Source organism: Sycon ciliatum, chromosome 2 (assembly GCF_964019385.1).
Source record: "Sycon ciliatum chromosome 2, ocSycCili1.1, whole genome shotgun sequence".
Taxonomy (NCBI): Eukaryota; Metazoa; Porifera; class Calcarea; order Leucosolenida; family Sycettidae; genus Sycon; species Sycon ciliatum.
In genome coordinates, this window is record NC_088644.1 from 12525253 (window position 1) to 12540864 (window position 15612).

Genomic DNA, 15612 nt, shown 5'->3' on the forward strand with positions numbered 1-15612 from the left:
CTACAATATGTATATAATTTAAGAATAGAATTTGATGTACAGGAGAGTGCCAATTATCCCCACCCCTCGGGACGCGGGCTGTCTCCAGGGGGTTCAGATGAGAAGAATGTTCGGATAAGAGAGCAGTCACACATCTATCTAAATCATGCATATTCCAGCATGTTTTCATCATTTTTGTTCTCTTCAGCAGTGAAACAGGAACTAGGTGCACTCATGCTCCTCTAAATTAATGACACTATTATTACACATTTTGACTAAAACCTGTTTTAATACATCTTGTGAATCGCTTCAATGGTGCCCCGAGCGACGAAAATCAACAACTTGAAACTCATCTTCTACCCCTCAATTAAATGCAAGCAATTATTTTGGATAATTAATCATTTGGATAGTTGACATTGGAGGATAATCGGCACATTGTGTGTGATGGGGGGGGGGGGGGGAGGGAGGAAGAGGAGGAGGCTGCGAGAGGCCGTGGTGGACGTGTACTTGTGCAGAGCCTGGAAATAGCCTCACTTTAGATGTATGCACATTCAAACGGTGGATGCTTCCCGCCATCCTTTTCCCCCTCTTTTTCCTTTTCCCGCCATTCTTTACCCCCTCTTTTTCAATTTCCCGCTCTTCTTTTCCCCCTCTTTTTCCCCCTTTTTCTCCCCTTTTCCCCCTTTTCTGCGAGAAGATTAGCCCCCTCCTTGCGCAACGCCGCTAGCGCGCTCTGCTAGCATGCTGTAGATCTACTGCCGTACTGGTTCGCATCGCTATTTCTAATAAGTATTACTATTACTTTTTATTTTTTAGTATTAGTTTTGGCTCATAATAGCCATGGTTTGGCGGGTATGCTATGTTGCTGCTCGTCCATTCTACTAACTGTAGTGTAGATATTATATTCCTTATGCAAAGAGCTTTCCAGGTTTGTGAAAATTGACCCAGAATGTTGAAGTCACAAGTTTGTTGTTTTGACGTTGAAAAAGACTGAGTGGAGGAGCCCGAAAGTCTTCAAGTTATGCTGGTAAGGAGTGATTATGTCTTACCATTATGTTCTCTTGGATTAGGTAGGTGCAGAGCACGTGAAAGGGGTGTTTAGGGTTAACATTTGAGGTTTCGAGTTATCTATTTATTTCACCTTCCCTTGGCCAGGGAACAGAGGCCAATATTATGGAGGAAGAGGGGAGGGGGGGGGGGATAGCCAGCCATGGCCATAAGCAAAAACAATGCAAAATGAGTTAAATGACATCATGCCCTTGTCGTAGTTAGCTCCTCAAGTTTTTATATTACTGATTACTAGTGGGGTGCACGGGTAGTCGGGTACCCGTGGTACCCGTGAGGACCTCGGGTAGACGGGTACTGAATCGTACCCGAAAACCCGAAGTCGCAGATGACATCATGTAGAAAGAGTAGAGAGAGAGGTCTACAGTGCACGTGTACAAATAACTCATGCATGTCTACCCAGTATGTAAGGGGAGGGGTCGGTGTGCATTGTGGTCTTACCATGGAAACATTACCCGATCGGGTACCCGTGCTACCCGTGGAAAACTACCCGGACCCGATACCCGAAGAAAATGCTATCCGACTCAGCCCTACTGATTACCATAGTAACGCACAGATGTGCATGCAGGGAGTGCCTGTATCCGTATAGGCACACTCTCACTTACATTGTATAAGCACATGCTCTTTAGCATAGACGAAACACTACAGAAGCACTCGAGCCGCGGCGTGCTGCTACCCACAGCCAACGGGGAACTTGTGGCCAGGCACAAGGGGTACATGGATGCGGCGAATGGGGTTTCTCGGCACTTGTGCCAGTGGTTGTGAGACTTAACTTATCCCCTCACCCCCACCGTTAGGCGCTGCATCTGCCGCTAGGGTTTACCGGGTGTTAGCGGCCGTTGTGAGTTCCTTTCGCCGTTTCGGGAATGGACACGATAATTTTCTTTTTTTTACTTTACTACAACTGTTGGCAAGTAATTAGTTCAAACTTCAAATCGTTTTTCTCCATTTCAGACAAGTGCAGCTAAGGCACCCTTTTCACGTGCACTGCACCGATTTTCAGTGCTATAGTGACCTGCCAATTTTATAGTGGCGATAGAACTACCCAGTATGTTTGTTTGTTTGTATTTATTTTGATTCGCAAATTCAAACGGACATAGAACCCAATAACATGAAAGCGAATATGAAAATTATAATGAGAATAATCTCATCCACCCTTCCAGGAAACTCCCCCGATAAGTATCCATTTACTTTTGGAGAATCCTTCAAATAAAGTCTAAATGAAAAAAATGAGAATTAAAACACTTAGATCTTCAGCGTAGAGTCAGCGGTACATCAGAGGGAGATCGGGTACAACACAAAGAGAACAGAAAAACAGAAGATTTCGCTTGTCTTCAGCATTTACCGGGCACAGGTATAGGTATACCGAATGCACATGTAACCATGGTAACAAGAGTGCGTGGCCCTCAAAGTGGATAACTACTAACCAGGGTATGCACTCAACACTCTGGCTTTGATGCTTTGCCGGCTGGTTAAAAAAAAAACTTTTTTGTTCATTTTACTTCATTGCGATCAGTTTGGCCAGCCCCTCTGAGCTCCGCGGACGAGCCCTAACAATGTTTAAACAGCTCCTGGCCGTTAGGAGACTTTAAAATACCACCACCCCCACCCCCTACTAGGCGCTATGTACTCGTGCAAATAGGGAACATTTTTGAACGAACGGTTCATAGCGCTCCCTCCTGCAGTCCCGGCTGTATGGCATGTCACAGTCCTCTCCAGGTTCACCACACATCTCTGTGTGGCAGCCAAGTCTGCCTCGCTAGCATCGCTGACGATGTCCGCTTCATTGAATCCCAAGAGCATAGACTTGCGCTGGAAAGGAGATTTGTAGCACAAAGAAAGAACCATTTGACAGCATCGTGGATAATTATTTCATCACTTTTTGCGGCTGCATCTGCGCCTTGATCCTGCAGGGTGTTGGCGGGTGGTGGCCTTCCTGCGGATGTGGAAAACTCAGTCCGAGTCTCGTAAGAGGCGTGATATTAAATGTTGATATCACCACAATGCATGTAACACTGCTGCCAGCTGAACACCACCGTTGGCAAGGACATTTGCGATATACCACCGGGGCCATACTGTGTAAGAGCACAGTGAGGTATTAATTTCCTGAGTACCAGAGCAACTCAGTTGGGGAATATGCAGGGGCGTCGCACACGGTACGGTCACTACGGTATTGCCCGTACCACTCTTTGCCCCAAGTACCCCGTGAATCAATAAAATGCACTGATTTGGGCTCTGAATTTCCAATTTTTTCGGCTCCGCCACCCTTCCCTCACGAGTAAATTGTACTTCAGATGACTGACCGTACCACGTGACACTAAAATACCTTCCGACGCCCCTGATATGGTTGGTATGTGCTCTTTGGGTTTCAGCTCATCGACTTGCAGTTGCCGGTGTCATATAGTAGAATGACCCCGTAGTGGAAGCCCCCCCCCCTCCCCCCCCCCCCCGGTCATTGTACTTTAATAGTAGATTGCCCCCGGGGTCACTCTACTATATAGTACAACGACCCCCCTCGGCCGCTATTTTAGTAGAGGTCCGTGAACTCCTGAATAATCCAAAAGGAGCAAGGAGCACACAGAAAACGCAAAGGAACACTGAACTTGCAAACTTTCTTCCAACTCCAAAACAAAAACAATCCAACACAAGGTGGGATGTTCATGTCTCCTAAAGAGGAAAAGTGCGCGACCTATGTACAAATGTTGTGGACTTTTCACCACATATTCCCACAATCAAGAGTACATAACCCCGGACTCTTGCCACAATCCATAATGTCCACGTGGAATCTGTGGTGTAAACTCCATCCCTTTCTACCTGCACGTGCGAAACGACAAGTCTGGTGGACTCTGTAGTAGAATGACAGGGGGCAATCTACTATATAGTAGAACGACCCCCCCCCCCCCCCCGGTCATTGTACTATATAGTAGATTGCCCCGGGGTACCCGGGGGGGGGGTCATGCTACTATAGTACACCGGCTCAAGCTGAGATTGGAATGTGGTTATAGCCTATTCGAGTATTTCACTTCAGTCTCCCTATGCCAACATCTTTCTTTCCAGGTCAGGAAGAAATCCCACCCAAAGTCCGGGTACTGGTGAGCTGTGACAGCGCAAGGATGTCCTGCCGAAGCAACAAAAAATACTTTGTATAATTGGCACATACTCACTGCTTGATACTGACCGACGATAATAGTCCAATATCCATCATTGAAAGGTGAGTTTTGTTTAGTACACTATGTCACGGCTTGTAATTTTTTCTTTTTCTAATTGTCCGCAAACTCCAACGCAGCCGCTTACACATTTAGGAAATTTCACTTCTCAACTCTGAGTCAAAGTCTAGACCAGAACGAGTATGTGGCTGCGGCTTTCCTCGACATGTCCAAAGCGTTCGACACTGTCAACCACAGTTTGCTCCTCCAAGAACTGTTCGAGATTGGTGTGGGAGGGGTTGCACTGCGTTGGTTTGCATCATACCTTACTGACCGCCAGCAGAGAGTTGTCACCAAGTCTAGCAGAGGTGCCTGTTATTCTGCCTCCAGAGGTGTACCTCAAGGATCTATCCTTGGACCTGTCTTGTTCAATCTTGCTGTCCGCAAACTGCCAGAGTGTGTTGCTAGTACCAAGGTCCGTCAGTTTGCTGACGATGTTTCTGTCTACAAATCCGGAAGGGATCCACAGAAGCTCACTGCAGACTTGGCCAGAGACGTTCTGTCAATCCGCAACTTCCTCCGGGACCACGGCCTTAAACTCAACGCGGAAAAGACACAGTTCATCATATTCCGCCCAAAGTCCAAGGCTGTCCCAGCTAATCTCCAATTGTCAATTGATAGCACTAGCATACCGCCTTCAGCCACAATAAAATACCTCGGCCTCCTGTTCGACGAGCATCTTACGTACCGAGATCACATCACGCTCCTGGAACGCAAGATAGGCACTAAACTTGCTGTGTTCAGAAAAATCAAACACAATCTAACACCTGCTGCCAAACGAGTCTTTTACTGTTCCTTCATTCAGGCCCAACTTGAATACGGCTCTAATGCATTTGCGCACAGCCTCCAAGTCTCGCAAATGGACCGCATTACTCGTATATCTAACCGTGCTGTTCGGATTGTCTTTGGCTACCCGAAGTACTACGATGCTTCTCTTGTTCTAGCTAGGAACTATCTCGCTGCTATTTCCCTTAGATATCAATTTCGCCTGTTTGTACTGGTGTTTCGAGCCCTCCATAAGCTATGCAGTCCACTGCTCTCGACCTGCTTCCTCCCTCGCACTGCCACTTCACAAACCTCAGCCCATACACGCTCTCAGTCCACTTTGTCACTTAGTCTTCCTTTAGCTTCTCGCCGCTATGGTTTATACTCGCTTAGCTTTCTTGGTTCCGATCGTTGGAACGCGCTTCCTGCTGATATTCGCACAATCTCCTTGCTCAGAAACTTCCGTTCATCTATTCAACAATTCATAGGGTACCCTGTAAAAAGGCCCTAGGCCTGTGGGACTGCCCTATTCAAAATTTAATAATAATAATAATAATAATAATAATAATAATAATAATAACTCCAAACTCCAAAACGGTCTCCTTACTGTGATTCAAATTCAAATTAAGATTTACATTACACCAAAAAGCCCGAAGCCAGGCCCAAAAATTTGGTGTAATGTAAATCTTAATTTCAATTTTAATCACAGTGAAGAGACCGGTTTTGGAGTTTGGAGTTGAGAAGTGAAGTTTCCTAAATATGCCTTGTAATGGCCCAATATTTTCCACACCAAATTTACTCGCCGAGTTTTTTTTATATATCATGATTGTGTTCACACCACCCTTTTCGCCAACAGTCTGGGTTTACCCAATCTACAAAGATTTTGCGTAAAATCATATGCGCTATAAATTTACATCTATATGGTGTTTATTCAGGAAACCACGTCATTGCTATTGTCAATAGTCCGCCTGGAGTATTACCCGACCCTGGAAACCTCATGGGGGGATGTCTGGCTCAAACTCATAATTTTCAAGTAACTCAGCGCAATGAGTGCAGTGAATAGCAACTGAATAGAGTGGTTGTCAATTGATAACTTGAACGCCCATTCTCTGGATAAAGCTCCAGAATACTGCTATCTGCCCTCCAACTCGGTAAGGCATGGTAATTTGCTAACGCTAGCAGTCTGATGTTTACTGCTGTGTGCTGCTCTACCATTGTTGTGTTCAAAAGGGATGAACACTGGATTATGCTGTCGAGGGGAATCAGTCATTGAAGGAAGCAACTGTTGTCGTTTCATCCTGACCTGCGGCGCCTGTCACATGGTTACAGTCACTGTCAGCCTTCTTCAGCTGTACATATCCCATGCTGCTATTCTGCTCAAGCTGTCTGTCATCTTCAATACCACCCCAATACGACAACACCACTGGCAATCTAGAACTCGCGGAGCAAGGCTGGATCTCCGTCTGCTTTGGACGCTTCCTAGTGGTCAACATCATCAGTGCAATGCTGGACTTTGCTTTGGGCTAGAATGCTGCTGCAGCTGAAGTGGAGATATAGTGACTCAGTGCTGAGTGATTTGGATGCCCTTTCCCCGACTGGGCTGTTCTCAAGCAGCAGCTGGTTCCAACTGCAATCAGACCATTTGTCGGGTCACGGTCTGACATTCACTTGGTAGCATTGAAAGAAGATGACGATGTGTCCTTGCTCTTAGTGAAGTTCAGCCATTGCCGCCCGGATTGTGACGTTGAAGGTGTGGACCCTGCTGAATTATCCAACTCCTTCTGGACTTTGCATTTCAATGTCAGGTGGATAGTGTACCAGCAATACAACTTAGCCTGAAGTGAAGTGCAGTGCTATTAATTATTGTTTTGCCACTACAAGTGTTCGACATACGCAGGCCTTTTTTTCTCTACATACTCACTTGCAGATGTGCCGAGCCGCGGGTTTCGTTTGATTTGATTCTTTTCCATCCTCTTTACTGATTAGTGTGTGGTCCGATCTGTGGACAGGCAGTGCTTTGACTCACAGATGACAACAGTACTATCAAGAGTACATAACCCCCCAGAGTGTGCAACGCCTGATCCAGCTCTGTGTAGGGTCTTGGTCGAGCGGAATCGGATCTTCTGATGTCATGCGTACACTTCACACCAGCGCAAGGCCGGTCTCGAGGCAGGGCACCATTGTTTTTGATCCAAGAGTACCCGCGACTCCCCGGGTTCCCCTCAGATGTGTACGGTATTATGACGCAAAGATCCGATTCCGCTCGACCAAGACCCTACACAGAGCTGGATCAGGCGTTGCACACTCTGGGGGGTTATGTACTCTTGGTACTATCCGACTCAGATATTTTTTAATCATCGCACGAAACTGTTGGAGCATTGCACGTCACAGTCATGTAGATGAATGAGCAACTTCCTTTGCGCAAGGAGGGGGCTAATCTTCTCGCAGAAAAGGGGGAAAAGGGGAGAAAAAGGGGGAAAAAGAGGGGGAAAAGAAGAGCGGGAAATTGAAAAAGAGGGGGTAAAGAATGGCGGGAAAAGGAAAAAGAGGGGGAAAAGGATGGCGGGAAGCATCCACCGTTTGAATGTGCATACATCTAAAGTGAGGCTATTTCCAGGCTCTGCACAAGTACACGTCCACCACGGCCTCTCGCAGCCTCCTCCTCTTCCTCCCTCCCCCCCCCCCATCACACACAATGTGCCGATTATCCTCCAATGTCAACTATCCAAATGATTAATTATCCAAAATAATTGCTTGCATTTAATTGAGGGGTAGAAGATGAGTTTCAAGTTGTTGATTTTCGTCGCTCGGGGCACCATTGAAGCGATTCACAAGATGTATTAAAACAGGTTTTAGTCAAAATGTGTAATAATAGTGTCATTAATTTAGAGGAGCATGAGTGCACCTAGTTCCTGTTTCACTGCTGAAGAGAACAAAAATGATGAAAACATGCTGGAATATGCATGATTTAGATAGATGTGTGACTGCTCTCTTATCCGAACATTCTTCTCATCTGAACCCCCTGGAGACAGCCCGCGTCCCGAGGGGTGGGGATAATTGGCACTCTCCTGTACATCAAATTCTATTCTTAAATTATATACATATTGTAGAGCTCTTTCTGCTGCCGGGAATGAGAAACACATCCAAGGTAAGGATACGCCCCTCAAGGAAACACAGCTGGTGGATTCCAACAGTCAGGGGCGTCGCACACGGTACGGTCACTACGGTATTGACCGTACCACTTTTTGCCCCAGATACCCGTGAGTCAATAAAATACACTGATCTGGGATCTAAAATTCCAAACTTTTCGGCTCAGCCAACACTCCCCCACGAGTCAATTGTACTTCAGATGGCTGACCGTACCACACTAAAAAACATTCCGACGCTCCTGACAGTAGTATGAAACTCATACACAATCAATTAGAAATACTTTGGAGAATAAACCTTTGTTGGTGAAACAAAGTTGGGCGAGAGTATGATGTTCAAGTAAAACAATACTAAAGTGCCGTAACGTGAAGAAAGGAACGTAGCGCACAAGTTAATGAAGATAAATTCACATACAGAACACAATATGCCCAGATGTGGAAATTTAAGTCAAGATTAGCAGAATATACACACATGCAAACACACACACAAGCGTGTGCACACAAACGCAAACACACACACACACACACACACACACACACACACACACGCACTGTTGGCTGCTATAATGCGGTGGCAGCCTAGACAGAGGAAACAAAGTTTACACAAACAAATTCCTACTCTTTCTCTTTCTTTGTCTTCTTCTTCTTCCTCCTCATATTCAGTTCAAGGCAGGCTCTTCTATTTTTTTTGCTTCGGCCAACCTCGTTTTGGGATCTGACCCACTTTATTGGGGCAGTACAGGTACCCTGAACCTGAGAGTGTCCTTCTGATGTCATCGCTCTCCTACATTTTCTGCACGTCTATATTATTCTTTTTACGAGGACAGCAGAAGGACAGAAACAAAGACATCCACACCATTTTTAAGACTGCATCTTCCAAAGAACACATCAAAAAGCAAATTCTACACGCCAAGCATCGGTTCACGCCGTAACAAATCTCCACGCCATGAAAAATTCGATCGAATGCCTGGTGGGAGATGCTTTTTAAAAGGCTTGCATACACTTTTCACAAAAGACACCGGATTCGTACAAGAATATATCAACTTCTAATCAAGGACTGTAATAAGTTCTGCCTTACGTATTAGAGGGGAAGTCTGCTGAATTTTTTAAAAAAAAATTTGAGGATACCCCGTTTTTAGCCGTTTCCGAGTTGGACTTTTTACATCCGCTGGCTTCTGCCTGCATGCCATAGTCAACAAACATACGGAACATTACACTACAGTACTGCCGGGCGCCGAAGAACGGGGTCAGGGTTCTAGCCTAGCCCGTTCTTATTTTTGGCGAACACAGCAGTTTCGTTCATATTCGATGGTACAGTCTTGCATGTACATTTATGCAGAGTTATACGTCTGAGTGTACATCATATTCATATTGTACATCACGTTTCTACCTAGACCGTTCTTAAAAAATAGCGAAATCATAGCCTGGCCGTTCATCGGCGGTCCGTTCTTCGGCGCCCGGCAGTACTGTAGTAGTAGTAGTACATGACTACACCCGCACTGCTGTGCTAGCGCTACGCGAGTCGTGTGGTAGATCTAAAATTATGTACAAGAGACTAGTCAATACACGGACGTGTCATGTACTGCACCCGGTATGTAGTTAGAGAAGGTGTGCACCTCCGGGCCGGTGATTGTGCTTTGAGAAGGAAATATTTTAGTTTTCGGCTTGGAATAGTCCAGCCTCATTTATGCTACAACGATGAGTCCACAACCGTGACAAGCGACAAAACCGCGAACAGCTCCCGGACCTAAAACGTTCAGATCCCGAAGTGTTGTGATCCTTGAATCGAAGAGTCGTGTCCGTGGTTCCAAGAACCTGCATTGTATATCCAATCGAGCAGCGTCCGAGCTATGTTTGCACCAAAAATCGTGAAATTTTCCACTGTATCATGGAAATGCTACACCCTACAGTCCCGCTGTTACCATATTTTGCCAGTATAAGTCGACTTATTGAATTGAATTCAGTGCAAACAGGAATTTCGGATAATTGACCGTTTGGACAGTTGACATTCGGATAATCGGCATTCTACTGTAATCCTAGTGCATGCAATGAAACATACTTGACTGTTGGGAGTCTTGCTGCGTCAGTGCAAATTGGCAGTTAATGCTAGAAGCTGCAGTGAACAACATCACAAATAGAAAATAAAGAAAAGCAAATACAACTGAACTTTGATACTGGAAATTACAGATCTGCTGCCCGCATCCACATGTCCATATTCTACATGTGCGATTGATCCTGCAAGATCTTCACTGCCCGTCTAATTGAGGATGGCACCCCGAATAGAGCGGACCGCTTCTAAACCAATCAAAGACCCAGGTTGTTATACTCCAGCAACCGGGCAAAGACCTGTCACCCATCCATGACCCATCAGCCCATCTCCTTATGCTCACATTTTGGTGTAGTAGTTGAGCACCTGTTCTTCCTTCATCAAGTGGATATCCTAAGCATGTGACTTACCGCTGGTATATCTCTGCACATCCATCTTGACTGGTTGTCAAGTCCCTTTCCGGAGAGGTAGAGTGGATGGTAGGGTCAGTGCAGTCCTGGCCACGCCATGAGAAAGAAGACATTTTCCCATCAGGAGAAGGCCAACATCCTCCCTCTGGGTAGTGCCTTGATACCTGCAGTGCAGTGCAGTAACATTAAACTGCAATTGAAACTGTCTCCATGCCATTGTTAAGCCCAGTTCACATTCGACGGGGCGCAACGGGACGCGACATAAGAATCGACGGGAAACGCCGGGACGGTCACCCCGTCACGGACTGTGCCTTATGACTCGCACCATTCGCTGTTGAACATCGCAAAGACTGGAGCATGTCGTGTCGTACGAATTGTACAAGATTTTACAGCTCACCCCAGCCGTCACAGGCCCTTACGTCCCGTACCGTCAGCGTTGCGTCGAAAGAGAACTAGGCTTTAGAAAGATTACGTGTTGGTATGTGCTCCTAATTACACACAAATATACAAAAGGTATATAAAGAGAAAGCATGATCCACCCCATCATTGACACCAACAGCCCGGCACAAGAGCAGCAGCACCTGCATTCTATTAACCCAAAGTTCATCTGCGAATATACTCACAGAGTCGTCTCCTTTACTGTGCCCGACCTTGGAAGAAAACAACACAGCAACGTAGTGTTGGTTTCGGTGAGGGCTTCTACGTTCACATGAACACACAGAAAAGCACAATATATTTCCAAACAGACGCCAACTAGTATAACCAAACAGCAACGACAACACCACAAAGACCTAACAGTCTCTTGAGCACAAAGTGTCTGGGATAAAAAAAAGAGCAGAAGTTCACCATCGACACTGGTATTATAAAACTTTCTACAACTGCTGCAGAGGCAGCAGCAGGGTTCTAGTGCCCGGACCCAAAGCTCATCTGAGAATTTTCGCCATTGATACAAAGCAACGACCATGGTAGCAGCAGAGAGTAACAGCAGCAGCCGTTTGAGCAGCAGTATCAGCAGTCTCCAGCTTCAAGGGATTGACCTAGCAAATTTTACAGTAACATGAAAAGTGCAACTGCACTCTTTCCGGCACCAAATATGCCATGCTGTCCCCCGCTGCAAAATAGAGGACAACTCTCAACTGTCGCCAACACCTTGGCCCAGAGGGAGTCTTTCCTTCGACATTCGCCCCGGCCAAAGAAGGTCAAAACCCAAGTGGTGTAATCATGTATCTGCTTCTCCTATCGAGACACTGGCAAGGCTTGTATAGGCATGATAAATTGATAATACTGTATGCATATAACAAAGGCAAACGCACAAACTCACGTCCATGCACATGTGCACGGACGGTGTCGTTGGCGTACACACACACACACACACACACACACACACACACACACACACGCGCGCGCGCGCGCGCCCACGCCCACGCATGCACAGGACAAAGGCATGTGCAAAGGAGCATGCTCATAAAAGCACAGGACAGGCACACGACTGATCTACGGATGTATCACGACATTGAAGGGACGGAGCTTGCAGCAAGCCTTCACCCTCTGGAGATTCCTGAAATACATAAATACATGTCAGCAGTAAATAGTTGCAGCATAAACATTTCCACGGGGACTGTGCAGCTTCACTAACCTTAACTTCAGTCTCCCCAGAATGCAGCAATCAGACAACGGCTACGAAGAGGTGCAGGAAATTTGAACAACTGTTTCAAAAGCAGTCCTCCAAGCCTTCTGCACCAACAGGTGATTCAGTTCGTGCTCTTATACCATCCTGGCAGGTAGAGACATTTTCTAATAACACGAAGAGCACAATCATCAAGGTGGGCAAATCCTCAAGAGAGAGTGCACCCTAACTTACACTACAAATCATTTACTGGACACTACTGGACAGAGCGTCCAGTCCATTCAGTCCAGGGGAGAAGAGGCAAAGGCATAGGGCTCCTGAGAAGATGAAAGGGCAACACATTATCATTACTACATTAATTTTATTATTGGGGGCAGACGTCTTCTCTGTAAAATATGAGGACGAAAGGCACATCAGTACTCACATCCCTGCTCATATCACTGCTCATCCCTGTCCTCTACGAGGGCAATGCATTTAGGGCTGAAACAAGTATACAGATAACTCGCAAACCGATCGTTTTAAGAGCGCAATCGATAATCGTTAGTGTTCAAAGCGAATGCAAACGATTTTTTATGCATGCATACCAGTGGCAGTATTCTAGCCCTTGCACTCCATCCAATTGTGGATACGAGTGCAATCGTGTACTTTCAAGCGCAGTAATATTGATGCGTGGCTATGAAAGAGATCGGGAGTCAAGACGGTATCTTTTCGATTGATTCGTTGCGGAAGTTGGTGATAAGAGCTTCAAGCCAAAGGGTGACGACAAGCCTGATTCTTCGTTCTAGAAACAACAACATGAACTCCTCTAGTTCATATTGATAAAGCCTCGTTCAAATTCGACGGGACGCGGCGTAAGGATCGATGGGAAGCGACAGGACGGTCTGACGGCGTCCAATGTGAACACCAGGAACGGGAACGCAACCATACTACCGTACGGATCGGGAAGCGACGGGAAGTGTTGGATCAGTTCAACTTTTCATACCGTAGACGGGCATAGACGGAGACGCAAGCGTACAAAACGGCTGCATTTTGAGTGAGAACAGGAGGCGGCGTCGTGCGCCATCCACTCCCGATTCGTACTGGGAAATTTTTAGGATTTCGAACACTGCGCTTCCCATGATAACTCGCAGAATGGCTAACACGACTTGAGTTGAATTTTAGCAAGATAAGATCTCATGTCACTTATGGTATTTAGGGATAGTTTAGGAGAATGACAGATGAACTGTTTTATCATTTCCTAGGGCTACTATTCGAATGGCACAACTTTCAGGGCTACTTTTTTGTCTCCATGAAAAACTGGTATTGTGAATTTGATTTCGCTTCATTCAAGGAGAAATTATTGAAAAGAAGTCCCGAAAAACAAGAAATTAGGTCCGAAAGTCACCCCGTCACGGACTGTGCCTTATGACTCGCGCCGTTCGCTGGAGAACATCGCAACGACTGCAGCATGTCGTGTCGTACGAATCGTAAAAGATTTTACAGCTCACCCCAGCCGTCCCGACAGGCCCTTACGTCCTGTACCGTCAGTGTTACGTCGAATGTGAACTAGGCTTTAGACCAGTCAGATGTCTACAGGTGTCGACACAATTGCCTGAAATGTTTACAGAATACCAAACACTGAGCGGTAGCCTGGGTATATTTAGAGCGTTTGACTGGTGGCCACAGCTAATGTAGCAAAGGCATCATGGAATTTCTTCATAGTCTTGTGTTCGAGGTGCACGACTACAGCCGGAAAGAATCTATAATTATGAACCAACAATTATAATTGATCTCAATGTCTCAGTACTCATACTCCTTGTCAGTTTTGTGCTAGATTGTGCACGTCTGACTATTCGAAATCTGGTTTAGTTGGTGGACTCGATTGCATAACTTGTGCCCACATTTTTCTATGTTACAATGATATTCATCGCTAAAGAGATTGGTTGATCGCTTGGAGTTATTGAATGATCGTTTCAGCCCTAATTTATTTTCACCCTGGCCACAGCACTAGGCGAAATTCTCTGACACGGCCTTTACCTGCATCCACTGCTCTTTCGCATCACGACGAAGGACATGCAGGGGTTCTCTCTGAGCAGAGGAAAGTAGCCATCGCCACCACCACCATCACCATTCACCGACAATACTAGAGAGACTATTTTCCCCGTCGTGGGTACTTCCAATAAAGTAATTCCACTTACATAGGTACCGTCAGCGGCGCCACCATGTTCCCAACAGTGTATTCCTATCGTGGGTACTTCCACGGGCAATAAATTCGGCTCGTGCTGTCACTCGCAAGCCATCAAATTCCTATACCTCCCTTGCGCGAATTGCCTCTGCAAACAAAATTATTTCAATGATTGGATTAATTCAGTTCTTTTCGCTCGTGCATGCACGTCACGCCGGGTGCACTGCGCGCGGCCCATCTCCGCCCGTACATTGTTTCATCTTGTTTCATCTTGTTTCATTCGCGGCCCATCTACGCCCGTACTTCGAGTTTCATTTGGTTTCATCTTGTTTCATCTTGTTTCATCTTGTTTCATTTTGTTTCATTTCGTTTCATCTCGGCCCCATCTGCGCCTGTACATTGGCGTTTCATCTTGTTTCATCTTGTTTCATCTCGTTTCATCTCGTTTCATCTCGTTTCATCTGTTTCATCTGGGGGGAAGACGGGCCCGTCAACCTTGCGCGAAAGAAGTCGGGATCATCATACTCATAGCATGATTGCGTCACCATGGTCACTGCACTGCAGCTGGCTAGCTCGCTAGCCGCTAGGCATGGCACTGGGCGCAGTAGACGACTCATACCCGATATGATGTCCAGCACCATAGCCATAGGCATAGGCACAACATCCCTCCGTAGTATACTACTTTACTTACTGGCAAGAATAAGCTCCAGGGAGTTATACTCTTGACAAAGTCTTGATACTATTAGTAATAGTATTACTAGTACTGCTGAGCGGTGCTGCGAGCCTATCCGCGAACTTCCCGGGGAGGCTGTAGTCTAGATGTAGAACAAAATGTAGGTGCCCAAACTATTGAGAAGAGCATGACGATTCCCTGCACTCGTACTCGCCATGGTGAGAAATTGAGAATCTACATGTAAATCTCTGGATCTTCCCTATCAACAAAAGAAGTAACTAACTTTCACTGATACACATTATTGTGCTGAGTGATGATGATGACAAAGTAAAGGGTATCGTGAGCAGGCCGATTCCCTGATCATGCAGTAAAAAAGGCCTCTTTTACGGGCAAACAGAATACAATAATTTGACAGTGGCATGGCGAGAACACAACACCAAAAAATGAAAACAATTGTATGTGTGAAAAAACGCAAAAAAAACGAGAGAAAAAACACTATGTCGTGCAGCATTAATTACATCATCCTCCCC

The 15612-nt window shown here is 46.0% G+C and overlaps 3 long non-coding RNA genes across 5 annotated transcripts in view; 1 reads left to right on the forward strand and 2 right to left on the reverse strand.

Annotated features, from left to right (window-relative positions):
* LOC135810736 (uncharacterized) overlaps nucleotides 1–15612 on the reverse strand; it is a 64452-nt gene that overhangs the window by 43558 nt on the left and 5282 nt on the right. The gene's annotated exons all lie outside the window — the stretch shown is intronic.
* On the forward strand, nucleotides 449–7054 carry LOC135808763 (uncharacterized). The gene is made up of 3 exons (XR_010552119.1): nucleotides 449–1006; nucleotides 4102–4255; nucleotides 6246–7054. It is a non-coding gene; the product is annotated as an uncharacterized LOC135808763 (long non-coding RNA).
* On the reverse strand, nucleotides 8405–14667 carry LOC135808764 (uncharacterized). 3 transcript variants are annotated; one of them, XR_010552122.1, is made up of 6 exons: nucleotides 14262–14667; nucleotides 12255–12412; nucleotides 11242–11902; nucleotides 10619–10782; nucleotides 10221–10274; nucleotides 8405–8512 (listed from the first exon to the last, which is right to left on the reverse strand). It is a non-coding gene; the product is annotated as an uncharacterized LOC135808764 (long non-coding RNA). The 3 variants fall into 3 exon arrangements; XR_010552120.1 differs by having other exon boundaries at nucleotides 8405–10274; nucleotides 14262–14662; XR_010552121.1 differs by having other exon boundaries at nucleotides 8405–10274; nucleotides 11242–11317; nucleotides 14262–14587.